The 17,507-nt window shown below is 45.9% G+C and overlaps 1 long non-coding RNA gene across 1 annotated transcript in view; it reads left to right on the forward strand.

The window, feature by feature from the left end:
* LOC127698094 (uncharacterized) overlaps positions 1-17,507 on the forward strand; it is a 32,865-nt gene that overhangs the window by 3,491 nt on the left and 11,867 nt on the right. Inside the window, exon 2 of the long non-coding RNA XR_007980680.1 lies at positions 16,490-16,610. This is a non-coding gene — a long non-coding RNA (uncharacterized LOC127698094). The remainder of the gene's footprint in view (positions 1-16,489; positions 16,611-17,507) is intronic.

Genomic DNA, 17,507 nt, shown 5'->3' on the forward strand with positions numbered 1-17,507 from the left:
GATGGAAGACAGGAGGAAGGAGAAGACAAAGATGAAGATGTGAAGAACTTGTCAGGACTGCTGCATGAGTGCTGGGGCTGGTGGCCAGACTTGGACCGCACTGGTGTGACATCGCAAGGTCAGAGCAGGTCTGGTGGGATCTGTTGGTGCTTCACGCCTGACAATGATCAGGTCTCTGCAGATAGAGAAGACTGCTCTGCAGTCTCCATGTCCTCAAGGGGTGACAACACAGTTCCAGATTTCCTCTCCACTGTAAGCTCAGGTCCAGGGCCATCAGAAGCCCTGTCCTGCCCCCTTCAAGCACTACATATGCGCGGTGCACATAAATTCATACAGGCACGCATACAAACACATGCATTTAAATCTTTATGCCTATGGATCACTGAATAAATTTATAGATATAAAAGATGTCTCACATGTACATGGCATTTTCTAAGTCATATTTTTTTTAAAGGAAAGGTTTCAAATACTACAAAATGGACTGCCTGGATGGCTCAGGAGTTAAGAATACCAGCTGCTTTTCCAGGGCCTGGATTTAATTCCCAGCACCCAGCAGGGCATTCTTTTCTGACCTCTCGGTATCAGGGATGCATGTGGTGCACAGATAGACTTGCAGGAAAAACACATGCACATAAAAGCAAATGAAAATGAGCGGGAGTGTAGAGTGCTAGGGCGTGTGTGGAGCAGGTGCAAGACTTTGGCTCTGATCCTCAACACCCATGCCACACCCAACAACTACAAAGGAAAACGCTGTGGCTTTCCTGTCATAAATAAGAGGCTAAAGGCAATGTAGTTCATCTGGCAAGAGGTCCCAGTCTGCAATGTCACCCAGTCTCTCACAGCGAAGGAGCGAGGCTATGAATAGAACATTTTGATAAAGCACGTAAAGCCAAATGGTGTATAAAAAGAAGGAAATAAGCTGTGAACCAGGTGTCAGCTTCCCGTAGAGAGCTGCTGTGAATATCTGGGTGCTGGGAGCCAATCCAGGTTATCTTCAAGAGCAGCAAGTGTTCTAAATCACGGGCCGGCTCTCCGGCTCCAGCAATAATATTAAAATCTTGGCTAATGTACAAAGAAACGGGTTTCATTGGAAATAGCTGTTTCGAAATTTTTTTTTTTTTAAAGAAGCATACATATCTTTATTTTTTTTTATTCGATATAATTTATTTACATTTCAAATGATTTCCCCTTTTCTAGCCCCCCCCCCACTCCCCGAAAGTCCCGTAAGCCCCCTTCTCTTCCCCTGTCCTCCCTCCCACCCCTTCCCAGTTCCCCGTTCTGGTTTTGCCAAATACTGTTTCACTGAGTCTTTCCAGAACCAGGGACCACTCCTGCTTTCTTCTTGTATCTCATTTGATGTGTGGATTATGTTTTGGGTATTCCAGCTTTCTAGGTTAATAACCACTTATTAGTGAGTGCATACCATGATTCACCTTTTGAGTCTGGGTTACCTCACTTAGTATGATGTTCTCTAGCTCCATCCATTTGCCTAAGAATTTCATGAATTCATTGTTTCTAATGGCTGAATAGTACTCCATTGTGTAGATATACCACATTTTTTGTATCCACTCTTCTGTTGAGGGATACCTGGGTTCTTTCCAGCATCTGGCAATTATAAATAGGGCTGCTATGAACATAGTAGAGCATGTATCCTTATTACATGGTGGGGAATCCTCTGGGTATATGCCCAGGAGTGGTATAGCAGGATCTTCTGGAAGTGAGGTGCCCAGTTTTCGGAGGAACCGCCAGACTGCTTTCCAGAGTGGTTGTACCAATTTGCAACCCCACCAGCAGTGGAGGAGTGTTCCTCTTTCTCCGCACCCTCTCCAACACCTGCTGTCTCCTGAATTTTTAATCTTAGCCATTCTGACTGGTGTAAGATGAAATCTTAGGGTTGTTTTGATTTGCATTTCCCTAATGACTAATGAAGTTGAGCATTTTTTAAGATGCTTCTCTGCCATCCGAAGTTCTTCAGGTGAGAATTCTTTGTTTAACTCTGTACCCCATTTTTTAATAGGGTTGTTCGGTTTTCTGGAGTCTAACTTCTTGAGTTCTTTATATATATTGGATATTAGCCCTCTATCTGATGTAGGATTGGTGAAGATCTTTTCCCAATTTGTTGGTTGCCGATCTGTCCTCTTGATGGTGTCCTTTGCCTTACAGAAACTCTGTAACCTTATGAGGTCCCATTTGTCAATTCTTGCTCTTAGAGCATACGCTATTGGTGTTCTGTTCAGAAACTTTCTCCCTGTACCGATGTCCTCAAGGGTCTTCCCCAGTTTCTTTTCTATTAGCTTCAGAGTGTCTGGCTTTATGTGGAGGTCCTTGATCCATTTGGATTTGAGCTTAGTACAAGGAGACAAGGATGGATCAATTCGCATTCTTCTGCATGCTGACCTCCAGTTGAACCAGCACCATTTGTTGAAAAGGCTATCTTTTTTCCATTGGATGTTTTCAGCCTCTTTGTCGAGGATCAGGTGGCCATAGGTGTGTGGGTTCATTTCTGGATCTTCAATCCTGTTCCATTGATCCTCCTGCCTGTCACTGTACCAATACCATGCAGTTTTTAACACTATTGCTCTGTAGTATTGCTTGAGGTCAGGGATACTGATTCCCCCAGATTTTCTTTTGTTGCTGAGAATAGTTTTAGCTATCCTGGGTTTTTTGTTGTTCCAGATGAATTTGATAATTGCTCTTTCTAACTCTGTGAAGAATTGAGTTGGGATTTTGATGGGTATTGCATTGAATCTGTATAGTGCTTTAGGCAAAATGGCCATTTTAACTATATTGATTCTACCGATCCATGAGCATGGGAGGTTTTCCCATTTTTTGAGGTCTTCTTCCATTTCCTTCTTCAGAGTCTTGAAGTTCTTGTCATACAGATCTTTCACATGTTTGGTAAGAGTCACCCCAAGATACTTTATACTGTTTGTGGCTATTGTGAAGGGGGTCATTTCCCTAATTTCTTTCTCAGCCTGCTTATCCTTTGAGTATAGGAAGGCCACTGATTTGCTTGAGTTGATTTTGTAACCTGCCACTTTGCTGAAGTTGTTTATCAGCTGTAGGAGCTCTCTAGTGGAGTTCTTTGGGTCACTTAGGTAGACGATCATGTCGTCTGCAAATAATGATAGTTTGACTTCCTCCTTTCCAATTTGTATCCCTTTGACCTCCTTATGTTGTCGAATTGCCCGAGCTAGTACCTCAAGTACAATATTGAAAAGATAAGGAGAAAGGGGGCAGCCTTGTCTGGTCCCTGATTTCAGTGGGATTGCTTCAAGTTTCTCTCCGTTTAGTTTGATGCTGGCTACCGGTTTGCTGTATATTGCTTTTACTATGTTTAGGTATGGGCCTTGAATTCCTGTTCTCTCCAAGACTTTAAGCATGAAAAGCACAGGACCAGATGGTTTCAGTGCAGAATTCTACCAGACCTTCAAAGAAGAGTTAACACCAATACTCTTCAAACTATTCCACAAAATAGAAACAGAAGGAACACTACCCAATTCCTTCTACGAAGCCACAATTACGCTGATACCAAAGCCACACAAAGATCCAACAAAGAAAGAGAACTTCAGACCAATTTCCCTTATGAACATCGATGCAAAAATACTCAATAAAATTCTTGCCAACCGAATCCAAGAACACATCAAAACGATCATCCACCATGATCAAGTAGGCTTTATCCCGGGAATGCAGGGTTGGTTCAATATACGGAAATCCATCAATACAATCCACTACATAAACAAACTCAAAGAACAAAACCACATGGTCATTTCATTGGATGCTGAAAAAGCATTTGACAAAATTCAGCATCCTTTCATGCTGTTTCGAAATTTTAAACTGCAATCTCAGTTTTCTTGCTTGGAACTGGTTATGAGGTTTATGCAGATGAAGTTCTGCACTTTTATTTAAATTAAATTCGATTTTTCACCTGTTTAGATGCACAGAGTTGATTGTTAGGGTCTCCTTATCAGGCCCCAGCTGGTAGAGAAGGCTGGCTGAGGCCGGATTTGCTGCTGCTCTTGGCTTTCAAATGTGGTATTTACCTCCCAACATTCCCTGCTTATAGTAGATGCCAAAGCCTTGCCCAGAAATGTGATTCTTTAATAAAGAGGAAATGAGTTTATTGTATACACATATAAGGCCTGGTTCTAAGTCCAAAGGGCATCTGCTGAGATGTCCAGGTTCTTGTATTCTAGAACAAAGAATTGGACCAGAGACATGTGGATAGCTTTAGAAAGGGATAGTTTAATCAAGCTAAGAACAGAAGCTGGCTAGAGAGCTGAGACACATAGCAGCTGTAATGACCTCTGGCCCATGTCGGGCATTTGCATAGCTCCCAGGTTTTTTTGTTTGGAAATCTCAGGCTTTTTCTGCATATGATCTATTTTATTACATGTAGTTCCAGGTGTAGGGGCAGGTCTTCCTCTGCCATCGGTTGGTTTCCACCCTGAGCTTATCTTCAATGGCCTATTCTCCTGCCACATCAAGGAATCCTCTGAGAAGGATTTTTTCTTATCCTTTCATTTTTTTTTTTTTTAATATAAGGTCTCACTGTAAAGCCTTGGCTAGCCTGGAACTCTCAGCAATCCTCCTGCCTCCCAAATATTGGCATTACAGGCATGTGTCACCATGGCTAGCTTCTGTGAGAGTCCTTTCTAGACAGGGTGTCTCTGTGTAGCTCCGGCTGTCCTGGAACTCACTCTGTAGACCAGGCTGACCTCATACTCAAGAGATCTGCCTGCTTGTACCTCCCAAGTGCTGGGACTAAAGGTGTGTGCCACCTCTGCCCAGTGTGAGGGGGTTTGTTGTTGTTGTTTGTTTTGTTTTGTTTTGAATAGTTTATGTGTATGAGTGTCTTGCCTGCATGCATATTTGTGTACCATCTGTATGTCTAGAACCCATGGAGTCAGCCTCCCTAGAACTGGGGTGATGGTCATGAGCCACCATTTGAGTGCTTGGAACCAAACTGTTCCTCTGCAAATGTAACCGATGTTTTAGACCATCAAGCCGTCTCCAGCCTCTCTGGTGAGCTTTTTAAAGCATAGAGTTGGTTGCTGAAGAGATTGCTCAGTGGTAAAAACATGTAATGCTCATAAAAACACCTGAAATCAGCTCCTAGCCCCCACAATGGGCCACTTACTAGCTTCCTCCTACCCCACCCCAGCTCAAGAAGATTCGTTGTTTTCTTCTGGATTCCAGAGGCTTCTGCACTTACATACACACACACACAAACACATGGGAGGGGAGTTATCACTTACTAGTAATTAACTCTGAGTCACTAATAGTGCATCAATGTCCCATTAAGGAAAGAAATCAAACCACTTCCCTATGAAGTCATTTAACCAACAAGTCCAGGTTTGAATTCTCTACTTCATTCCTCTACTTCTTGTATTCTCTGGGGATTGTATCCATCTGAACCTGTGTCTTTCTGTCCCTGTGTGTGTCTATTGGTAACTGTGTGTCTATTGGGTGAGTCTACTGTTTCTCTCTGTGTGTATCTGAGTGATTGTGTATGTCTGTCTGTGTCCCTAAGAGAGGATCTGTTTATTAAACAGCATAGAAGCATCACATGGGGAAGGAATGGAATACTTTGCAGCAATCTTTAACGGAGTTTTACAAGGGGTTAAGTCACTGGCTCCAGCGCATCCCAACTGACCCAGACAACGGACATCACTGAGTATTAGTCAATAACTGTAAATGGTTGCTTTCAAACCTTTATGGTAGATTTCAGGAAGTTACTTTCAACTTCTGTATTTTCTACTTTCAGTAAATGACACATGGACATTAACTGGGTCACATACATGGAAGATTCTATACCTTATGATCACAGCTATGCATTAGCTTAGGTTATAAAAGTTGACCTTAGGAAATCCAAGGCAGATGAGGTTGGTAATTCCTGTTCTCTTAGAGGCAGGTTAAACAAGCAGTTTGAGCACACACACAGTAGGCTAGCAGTCTTAAGTAACCACAGGGTGTATTATTAGCTCTGCCTGTGAGGTCCAGCAAAAGTTCCTGTCTTTTAGAATGTAAGAGATATTTTTAGAGTATTGCATTGCTAGGTCTCTTGATTAAGAATACACCATAGGAACTGTGCCTTCTTAAGGTATTTGGGCCATTAAGTCTGGGCTGGTTCCTCTAGGATTTGTTTATAAGAAACATCCAGGTGATTCTGAAATCCTGCTGTAGATGGTTGTGTTGGAGCCAGGAGGGCAGGCATTTCAGGTCTAATTAGTTATGTTTGGACTGCAGGGTCAACCACCAGAGGAATGAGGTAGAATTATTTGGCAACTGCTCTAAGAGGGCGATGCAGTCCTCGGGTCCCACATGGTTTTGTCTTCCCAAACACCCTGTCAGGAACAGATGGTGCATTTGATGGGCAGGGCAGGAGCTTCCTGTCAAAGATGAGTCACGGACCATGAAAGTTTACCTTGCTTGTGTTTTGACCCTTTGGTAAATGAGCCACATTCTCTAAGCTTGTCTGTTGTTTTCTGTGGAGTGGCTGCTTGTGGGACCGTGAGAGGCAGTCTGTGGCCTGGTTGACAGAGGCTTACTCCGGAGACCCAGTAGAATACAAGGGATGGAACCATGAGCCATGCTCCCAGACACTTAGGCTCCTGACAAGAGGCCCTCAACTCCATAATTCTGTGGCCATCAGTCATGTAGGGCCACACCCCAAGCCCCTAGTATTCTGGCTGGACTCCATCCCCAAGTCACCTGGCAACAGCCAGGTAGGCGGCCCTCTATAAAAGGGGCTGCTTGCCCCTCCCCTCCCTCTTACTCTCTTACTTTCTGTCTTTTGTCCCCTTGCTCCGCCTCTCTCCACGTGACATGGCCAGCCTCTACTTCTCTGCTTTCTCCCTCCCTCTGCTTCTCTACTTCTAAACCCTAAAACCAATGGACTGCCTCTTCTCAACTGGACAACCATGCAGGAGCAATGGGGCAGGTCTCCCTCCAACTGCTGCACCTAACCTCACAGCGGTCCAGCCATGGTCACCTGCTGAGCCAAGCTGCCAGTAGCTGCCAGCAGTCGCCAGACCAGACCAAGGACACTCTCGCCCTCTTGAGAACCAGCCAACACCCCACCTTCCCGCCCCCTGCCCTCCCCACCACGCCCTTTTCCCTTCAGCCTGGGGCCACTGCTGCCCCGGGGATTCCCCCCCATTCTTAGCTCTTCTGCAGTATCCAGCAGTGCCCTGTGATGCCCAAGAGCTAGAACCTGTTGTCCTTGCTATCTGTGACTGCGCTTCGCCACCCCTGCCCCGCGGGGTCCAGCAGCCTCCAACATCGATGCTCTTAACCACTGAACCATCTCTCCTGCCCTTTGTTTACACTTCTAAAGTACAGATGAATCACAGTATCTCATGAAAACGTAAAAATGTATTTAAAATCATTTAGGTACACAATTAGCATTTCACAGTGGTTTGTTTGTGTGGGGGAGGACACGTGGCTCTACGGGTGCCTGTGGAGACCAGGAGAGGATGTTAGGTGTCTTCCGCCCCTCTTTGGTCATCTCTTTGAGGCAGGGTCTCTCACTGAGCCTGGGCTCATGTTCCCAGTGATCTTCCTATTTCTGCCTCAGAGCTAAGATAGCAGATGTATTCAGGGTGCCTGACTAGTTGTGTGGGCGCTGGGCTCTGAACTCTGGCCTTACAGTTGTTAAGAAGCTCTTAAGCACTGAGCCATCTCCCCATCCTCACGATCAGCATTTTCAAAAACAAACAAACAAACAAACAAACAAACAAAAAAAAACCATACACACAAAAAAAACTTTATCCTTTCCAGTTAACACAGATATCACAGGAGGCCAAAGGTCAAGGAACAAAGACCAAAGCTACCGGCTGCCCAGTCACAAGCAGCTTGGCTGAACGTGACAGAGCTCTGCCTGTGCACACACAGCCTCCTGGTGTGTGGCATGCTTTCCCAAGCACCGAGTATTCACTGATTCGCCAACTCAGAGTATCTCAAGCTTGTCGTATTCTGAAGACCCATAACATCCCACACCCACTGGGTCAGTTAGGAAATGTTATAATCCTGCCTTCCTTGGGGACAGAGTTTTCACAAAACTATCACTGGGTCTCTAGCTGGAATTATAGTTGAAACTCTCCATTTCCTTAATGTCCAATTTAAAATGAAACAGGAAGCAACCGACTACACCTAGCGTGGCATTTCTCAGAGCTTGTCATCAGAGGTGGACAGCTAGGGTATTAGCTGGAAGCTGGGGTTATCAGTGCATCTCTGTGGGAGAGGCGGCAGGCTCGTGTGTGCCAGTGCCTTTCACACTCAAATCGAAACCTTTTTCTGTCACCACGTCTCCCCTTTGAGGTCAGTCCAATCAGCAGGCCCTAATTCACCAGAAGAGGCATAACCCCTTTATGCCCAAGAGGCACCTGTGGATTTTCACATATTTACAAGTTGACGCATTCACCAGCTATACCTTTTGCTTTTCAAAACATTTGAGTGTTTGTAAAGCAATGCATTTAATTAGGGTTCCTTACTTGAGGATGGGTAAGATGTTACTTGTAGGAATGAACAACTTAGTGCCTACAACACTGAAGAAACACATTACCATTCTCCAGACACTGTTAGCTGGCTGTACCTCCTGAGGGAGGTGTGGCACCTCATGATCCCCTCCCCTCTAGCAATGGTGGTAAGTCCTCAAGAGGGTGGGGATGCACAGACAGTACTCGCAATAGCTTCCCTGGTGTCTGTGAGAGGGGAGGGCCTGCTTCACATACACATGGCCTGAATGTCTGTCGGTATCCCTAGCATGATAAGATTAATATTAGCCTCCACATGCACACACACATGTGACCACACTCATGTAGCCACACATGAACACTCCTCACCCACACAGAGAAGACAAAAAGAAAATTACAAATGTAGCGGTGGCTATAATCTACAGTCAGTAATAAATATAAACACTTGGGCTTTAAAAGAGCCCTTCCTAGCCGGGCGGTGGTGGCCCACGCCTATAATCTAGGAGGCAGAGGCAGGCAGATTTCTAAGTTCAAGGCCAGCCTGGTCTACAGAGTGAGTTCCAGGACAGCCAGGGCTACACAGAGAAACCCTGTCTCGAAAAAACCAAATCTAAAAAACAAAAAAAAACAAAAAAAAAAAAAAAAAAAAAGAGCCCTTCCTTCCTTCTCTCTGCTCTCCAACTAAGTGCACAGATACAGAACACGCAATGCTTAAGCGCAGTTGTATCAAAATCCATACAAATTCATTGCCAAGGAAGCTTTTGCACCGATTTCCACACAGTCATGTGTCGTGTGTTGATGCAAGTCCTCTGCTGCTGTAGCACACAGGTGCGATGCTGAAGGGCCTGCTCTCTGTCCATTACATCTACAGAGCAGAGGGAGGTGCACAGAACATGCAGAGAAATTAATGGCGCGTGGGAAGGTCCAAGTGTGAACACACCAGCAGGTTTCTTCTGCAATTGCTTCTTTTCCATGCCTCCTGGCCCCCGAATGAGGGCAAACAAGCTGCACACAGAGGCCGGGCGGCAGTTCTGTTCACCGGGGGAAATGACTTGGCTGCCCTTGAAATTATGATGTACACCAGGCTGGCCTCGAACTCACAGAGAGTCACCTTCTTCTGTCTCCTGAGCGCTAAGATAAAAGGTGTGTGCCACCATGCCTGGCCCATCACTTCTTACCTCTGGGTGCCTTAAGGTCTTACAACCTAATTTGCAGGTAGGCTAGGGAATTTGTTCATGTCTTACCTCAGGAATAAGAGTGGGTGTAGGCAAAGGTCACTGGCCTGTACTTCTTTCTCTAAAAAGCTAAGGTGCCATGTTTGGTGGTAATATAGTCTACAGGCTGTAGGAATCAGGAGGAACTTTCCCAAGTCTGTCTCATAAGCGATAGTTCTCAGCCTGTGGATCGAGACCCCCCTGTCTCCAGAAACATTCTGATTCATAATAGTAACAAAGTTACAGTTATGGAGTAGCAACAAAAATAATTTTATGATGGGGGAGGGGTCAGCACAATAAGAAGGTCCCCAAGAGGGCCTGGAGGAGCTGTGTTACTGAGGTTGAGAACCCCCAGCGTCTGAGTCTGAAGTCTAACCCCTTCTTCAGCACGCTGAGGAGGAGGAACTGAGGCTGAGCTGTTAGAGCATGAAAAACTCAAGCCAAGGTGTTTGCCCCACAGAACTGACCACTGTGGGCTTCCTGCTTTACAGCTGTCCGCTTCATAACTGACGTAAGAATGTGCTTGGGCCTTCCAGACCTTCAGCTAGTAAATCTCAGTCAGTCAACCTCCCTCTCCCCTCCCCCTCCCTCCTCTCCCCCACCACTCTGCACCTCCCCCCATTCGCACAGCGGCCCACCTACGCCTTCCACAGTCTGCCTTGGGCACCACTAGGGAGCAGAGCACCTGACGACATCAATCACTGGCCAAGCAGCTGCTCTCAATTGACCGTTTCTTTCTCCTTCTATTTTGGCAGCTATGTAAAATTCTTAGGCAGGTTTGGGAGACGCCGTGTAAGGGCTGAGGCGGGCGTGAATCATCCTGCGGGCCCCGGATGCGTGAAGGGAATGGACTTCCATCTTCCCTTTACAAAGCAGTTCTACACAAATGCAGCTGCTTCCAAAAGCAACTTCCGGTCTGGCATGGCCAAGAAAATGGTCAGTGTCCAAGCCTGGTTGGGGACGTTGTTCTTGGTTTCTACGAATAGGAGACATTCGTTTTTCGCTACATTGCCATTTCTTTTGGTAGCTACACTAAGTTCCTCTTTATTTCCATGGTGCACGACCCTTGAACCCTCACACCGTGAGAATGGAGTCATAGACTAACAAACCACTCAGCCCTGTGAGGAGGCTCCGCATGTGCCAGCTATAATGTATGCTCTGGGCGTCAGCTCACATACTGCCCAGAGTTCTGAGAGAAATGGTGGGCATCTGTTACACACAGATCTCTTAGTCTTGACATCCACAGACACAGCATGGATTCGCTCTAAGAACAGAAGCTTAGTTTTATGGAGTGTCATTTTCATAATTCTGCTGATCTGCTGTGGTACACAGGGACTGGCTACCCACGGCCATGCTTCCTTTGCTGAGAACTCTGCCCTGCTTCCAAGTCTAACAGTGTCTGTGTGAGGAAGAGTCACTTCCCATCTGAGGTGTGACTAGACCCTCCCCTCCCCCAGGACCTTAACCTGTCCCTATAACACCATTACACTATTTCCTAGAAGTGGCTGAAGGTTTCCTATCTCCCATCTATAGTATCAATCTCCCCAATGAGAAGTCTAAAAAACTGTTTAAAGCGTAAAAATAGGGACGGTTGAGATGGGCTGCCGAGAAAAGGCACTTGGTGTGGTGTCTGGATTAGGTCAAGGGCAGTCCCTTAAAGATGGAAGGCGAGAACAGATTCCACCAAGTTGTCCTCTGATCGCCACATATGTACCACCACAACACGCATTCCTGCCTCATATCATGTAAGCGACACACAATAAAAATAGCCATAGACCATAGAATGTTATTCTAGCCAATGGTGGACGAAGAAACTGGACACGTGTAAAGATTTATTTTGAAATGTGATTAAATAGCACGTTGATGACTTCAAGGGAATAGGACTCAGAAATCCGGTTTGTGCTTCAAATAAACCATTATATCATTGGTGCCTTTGATCAGCTTTAGAATTAATCAGTTAAAAAGATATTTTTAATGAGACAGATGCCAAGCTGAAGTCTTCCTGGATAACGCTGCCTAACCTATTTTTATACAAGCTCAGCTGCTTTGATTACACAAATTGCCCGTTTTCGACAGGATATGATATTGTTTTCTATAATTAAAATATTATACAAAGACTTACAAGATGGCTCAGCAGGTAGGGGCACCTGCTGCCAAGCCTCATGTTGGGAGTGCAGTCCTTGGGACTTGCATGACTCGGGGAGAAAAGCAGAACTCTGGTCCTCCCAGGGACCCAGCACCAGCTTGTCTCATCACCTGCCGTGGCCAGATGTGCCGGTGTGGACTCTGTATAAAAGGACTGGCCTCCACCCAGCTCACATCTGTCTCCACCTCCCCAGTGCAGGGACGACAGTGGCGGCGGTCTGTGTCTGCTTTTATGTGGGTGCTGGGATGGAACTCAGGTCGTCACGCTTGCAGCGAGCACGTTAATAAACAAATCATTGCCCCGACCCTCCCACTGGTTTTTGACAAATACACATCTATCATTATAAGAATGTTCAGGATAGTTTCCCTGCCCAAAGTCCTCCAGTTTACCTTGTCACCCTCCCATTGAACCCCTAGTGGCTGTGGCTTTTTATTGTCTTCTCCATGGCTTTGTCCTAAAGTTAGAATCGCAGTGTGAGTGTCGACTGAAGACCCGCTTCTTCCACTTAGCAGTACACACAGGGACCCTTCAGCTTGACCGCACTTTGCCCAACGTATGGCTATAACAACATACCTCGGTTATGTTCAAATTTGTCAGTTACAAATATAGCTGCTATAAACACTTGTCTGATGAGTTTTATGCATGCAAACTTTCAATTCCTTTGGGAAACTATCAAGGGATGTGTTCACTGAATCACATGCTCAGAGTCTGTTTGTTTGTTTGTTTTTAACTTTATTATTATTATTATTATTTTATGGATTTGGGTTTTTCGAGACAGGGTTTCTCTGTGTAGCCCTGGCTGTCCTGGAACTCACTCTGTAGACCAGGCTGGCTTTGAACTCAGAAATCCACCTGCTTCTGCCTCCCAGAGTGCTGGGATTACAGGCGTGTGTCACCACTGCCCGGCTTTTAACTTTATTTTTAAGAAATTTCTAGGGCCTGGAGACATGGCTTAGTGGTTAAGAGCACTAACTACTCTTCCAGAGGTCCTAAGTTCAAATCCCAGGAACCATTTGGTGGCTTACAACCATCTGTAATGGGATCTGATACCTCCTCCTTCTGGTGTGTCTGAGGGCAGCTACAGTGTACTCATATAAATAAATCTTTAAGAAAAAATAGAAATTTCCAACATATCAAAGGCTTCGTTGCTTCCTGTCTTTTCCGTGGCTTTAATGTACATTTCTCTAAGGTCAAATGATATTTACTAACTTTTCATATACCCTTCTGACATGTGTGTGTCTTCTTAAAAACTATATTTATTTATTTTTGATGTTTTGGGACAGGGTACCAATGTATTTGTAGCTTAGGCTAACCTCAAACTTGTGATCCTCCTGCCTCAGCTTCTCAAATATTGTGATTGCAGGTTTGCACCATATCTTCTCTAGTGAAGAAGCTGTTTAGATTTGTATTTATCTTAAAAGTAGGTTGTTATTTGTAGTAATCACAATATAGAAATATCCCAGGGTGGGCTTACTTCCTGCTTTAGGCCATTTATAGTCCCAGATAAAAGACACACAGAGCACAATTTGCCTTAAGCAGCTGTACAGAGCTGGGCAATCGCCTGCCCTCCACGCTGTTAGAATCTATTTTCCATCAATAACCCCGAGTTATCACTTACATTTACATCCCGTCTAGTCTGCCCTTAACCCAATTGTGCAGCCCTCTGGGCCACTTTCTCTTGGCCCTTACCCAAGGCGGTGCCTCTTCTCACTCCAGCATGTCGGCTTCTTTATCCTCTGCTCCTACCTCATGGTCTCAAGCAAATCTAAACCCCGCCTCTGTCTCTCCTCCCCAGCTATTGGCTGCTGGCATCTTTATTTACCAATCAGAATCAAGCGGGGGCGGGTCCCTCAGGCTACAAGCAGACTCAGAATCTTGGAGGCCAGCACTTAGCATTACAATAAACAGTGAAAAGCAAAACCTCAGTAGTTATTGGTGGCTCACATTTTATCCCTGTACTTGGAGGGCTAAGACAACAGAATTATTGTGCCTTGAAGGTTAGCCTGGGCTAAAGAGTGAGACTTTGTCTCAAAAAACAAAAACCAAACAAGCAAGAAGTAATGATGCACTTGAGAGGCGGAGTCAGGCAGATGTCTATGAATTCAAAGCCAGTCTGTTTTACTCAGTGAGCTCCAGGACAGCCAGGATTATAGAGAGAACCTGCCTAAAAAACAAAACAAAACAAAACAACCAAACCAAACCACACAAAGAAACAAAAAGAACCACAAAAAGTTGTTGAATAAAGATTCTTCATGTAATATGTGTCTCAAACATTTAGTGCCATCTTTCTTTTCTAGAAAGATTCTTTTTGTGAAAAGATTTTACTGTGTAGCCCAGGCTAGCCTTGAGGACATGATCTTCTTGCCTTGGTTTCTTTAGAGGGGGGATTACAAGTATACACTACAAAACCTGGCTAATTTTCAGTTTTTAAACAAAGCTTTCTGAAAGCAACTGTGTCATTTCAAGGAAGTCTAGTGTACCAACATCTTTAGTAAACCGTGCTTTGGGTGTGGTTCATAGGGAGGCATTGCTGGTCCGAGGATTGCTAGACTTCCTTTATGTTTGCTCCTGGTTTTGTGGTTTATAAAGGATGTAAAATCTCTGCCCCGTTCCTGTTTTTGTTTTGTTTTATTTTTCCTGTGAGTGTAGAGTTGTTGGAAAGCTGACCCTTTTTCTACAAAATTTTTTCCACTCTTTTGTCCAAGGTCAGTTGTCTGCATTTGTGAGGCTGGATCTCTGGGGTGCTCTCTCTCTCTCTCTCTCTCTCTCTCTCTGTTTCTTGTTTGTCAGTTGTTTTGTTCTTTTTGACTGTTTTTATGCCAAGATCATTCAGTCTCAGAACATTCTTGTGACAGGAGATTGGCGAGAGTGAACGACTTCACGCGTCAGGTCAGAGTGGGGAAAGGCCAATGTGTTTGGCGTAGGGAGCCACCTGAAGGGGAGATGGGCTGCCGTGCTCTTAGTGAGCCACCACCATGCAGCCTCTGCTCTGTTAACGAGGGCAGTATCGACTGGCCCATGCTGGACGCTGTAAGGGGCTAGGTGGGCACAGCTCAGAGCAGAGCTGTGATATTCAGGCATTACCTACTGCTGCTCTTTCCTCTCTTAAAACTACATTTTATTTATTTATTACTTATATTTATGTATGTGTTGTGAGTGTGTGTATGTGAATACAATAAAGCATACATGTAAAGGGTAGGGGGTGAGAGGGTGGGGAGGGGGTGAGAGGGTGAGGATCGTGGGGGGGTGAGAGGGTGAGGAGAGGGGGGTGAGAGGGTGAGGGGAGGGGGGTGACAGGGTGGGGGGGGTGAGAGGGTGCGGGGAGGGGGAGGCTCCCTCTTCCTAAAGGAGAAGGGGAGGGGGGACTGGGAGAGGATCTGTGTGACTGAGGGTACTAGGAGGAAATGGGGGGGTGGGGGCTTGTAAGACTCTTATAGGCCTTAGCTTACCAGGGACCTCCCGGGTGAACCATGCAGAGTCAGGAGTCAATGCAAAAAGCAAGAGGAATTTATTGTTCCAACATGTTGGGGTCGCCCTGCACATGGAGAGAGAATGGCCACACCCAGCCCATCCAGGGAGCCTTTATACAGTTCTCAGGGCTGCCCCCATTAGGCACAATGTGATCAATCGGCAGAACAGTGTGACTTTTAAACTGATCAGTCTCTAGGGAATGAGGTAGGTGGCCAACAGTTGGCTCTGGGAAGGTGGCTGGCCGGTCCCCCATCCCTGTGGTCTAAGAAATGTCACTTAGCCCCTCCCTTCCTGAGGGGAGGGGTCTGGTAGTGTTTTCCAAAGCTTTTGAGCTGACCTCTTCAGGCAGATATTGGGATGTAAACCAACAAACAAATAGAAATTTCGTCTACGTATTTCTAAATTTAATTTTCAAGGATTCCTTTCTTAGCCCAGAAACACCCAATAAAGCGTATACGCTTGCATTTCCTCTCCCCTTTCGGCTCTCTGCCTCATTCTGTGCAAGGGGCTTCCCCTGTCACTGCACGGACGCGTTTGCACGCACTCAATATAGAAAGTTACTAAAACAGCCATCACTTGAGCTCGGAAGCTGTGTTTACCAGATTCAGGTATTTGGTGGAGAGGAACGCTAATGGGACAAAGGAGCAGAGGGTGGGTGGGACGTGTGAGCTTGTCTCAGTCTGGTGGTCTTCTGGACCTGGCTATAGGGGATAACTAACTGCCTGCCGAGAATGAGGAGAGGAAGGGGGTGCTGGAGGGAAGAGTAGAGGAAAAGAGAAAACAAAGGGGCTGGAGTAAGATTTCGGAGGAGCAGGCAGGCGGCAGTGCAGCCCAAGGAGAGATCGATCAAACGGCACTCAGGAGAATAAAGAGCCAGCCTCGGATTGAGGAGCCCCCCACCTCCCCCACCCCCGTCCCCCAGCATCACTTTGGAGAGTCAGAAGATTAAGTAAGGATTCTGTCAGGCCTGGAGGATGTCACCTCACTGTGAGGGATGGGAAGAGGAGCGGCTCCAGGCTGTTTCGCTGTATGTCTAAACGTGAAAATTTCCTCCCTTTAGAGGCTTTCCCCCTCAAACTTTAAAGTTAAGCTGGACTTACTCGCTTGGTTTTAATGTGTGACATGTACTTACTGGCCTGCTTGCCATGTTGATCAACTTTTTTTTTTTTTTTTTTTTTTAGAAAAAGCACCTCCAGGTAGACTGCAGCCCAGGGCAATGTCTGCCTCTGTGTCATAAGAAAATCGGAGCCAGAGCCGCCCACACAAGCCACGCTTGAGTGCCTGGCCCACAGGAACTGGGAGGTAATGAGGGTTTATTACTGATTCAGACCACTGGGTCTGGCAGTATTGCCATTAGGTGTGAAAAGATAGCTACCATGCTCTGCCGGACTTCATCTTCATCCCTGGGCTGAGCCCCCTTTGATGTGGATCATTAAGGTCCCAGACTGCTGAGGGACTCATCCTAAGGAGGAAGGTGAGGACAGGGGAGGGCACTTCCTCCACAGAGAGGTCCTACAGCATGTGGTCATAACCTCAGACTTATGTTTCTCCTTCCTTCCTTCTTCCCTTCCTTCCTCCTTCCCCCCTCCCCCTTCCCTCCCCCATCCTTCCTTGTTTCCCCTTTCCATCCTTGTCTTACTGTTTCATCACCACACACCATTAGCTGTGTCCCCAGCGTCCACATCATTTCCTCACATCACATCAAGTCTGTTTTGAGTTAGAGAAAGCAAGATGTGGTTAGCTTTAAGGTAAGAAACACAGCTGTGGGTTATTATAAGAGTGTATTTTCTATCAGCTCTAATTTACAGATGGAGATTTGGTAACTTGCCAAGGGACCATGGCTAGTGCCATGGCTGAATCTGAAATGTTTTTCACAGGCTGGTGTTCCCCAGACAGCAGAGTTAGAGGAGTTCTAGATGCTTTGGGTTTAGGACCTAACAGAGGAAGTAGCTGTGTCACTGGACGGCAGTGTCACTGGAAGGCAGGTACTTGGGAGTATCTTATCCCTGGCTACTTTCTGTTCCTGTTTCTGCTCCATCATGAGGGAAGCAGCGGACTTCTGTGACAGGCTCCCATGTCCTGTGACATGCTCCCATGTCCTGCTCAAGTTCATGATATGAAGAAACTATGGACCAAATGTGCGGCTACCCAGGCCAATGTGAGCACTCACCATACTTTGTCATTGTCATGCCTTTAGTC

Source organism: Apodemus sylvaticus, chromosome 13 (assembly GCF_947179515.1).
Source record: "Apodemus sylvaticus chromosome 13, mApoSyl1.1, whole genome shotgun sequence".
Classification (NCBI taxonomy): domain Eukaryota; kingdom Metazoa; phylum Chordata; class Mammalia; order Rodentia; family Muridae; genus Apodemus; species Apodemus sylvaticus.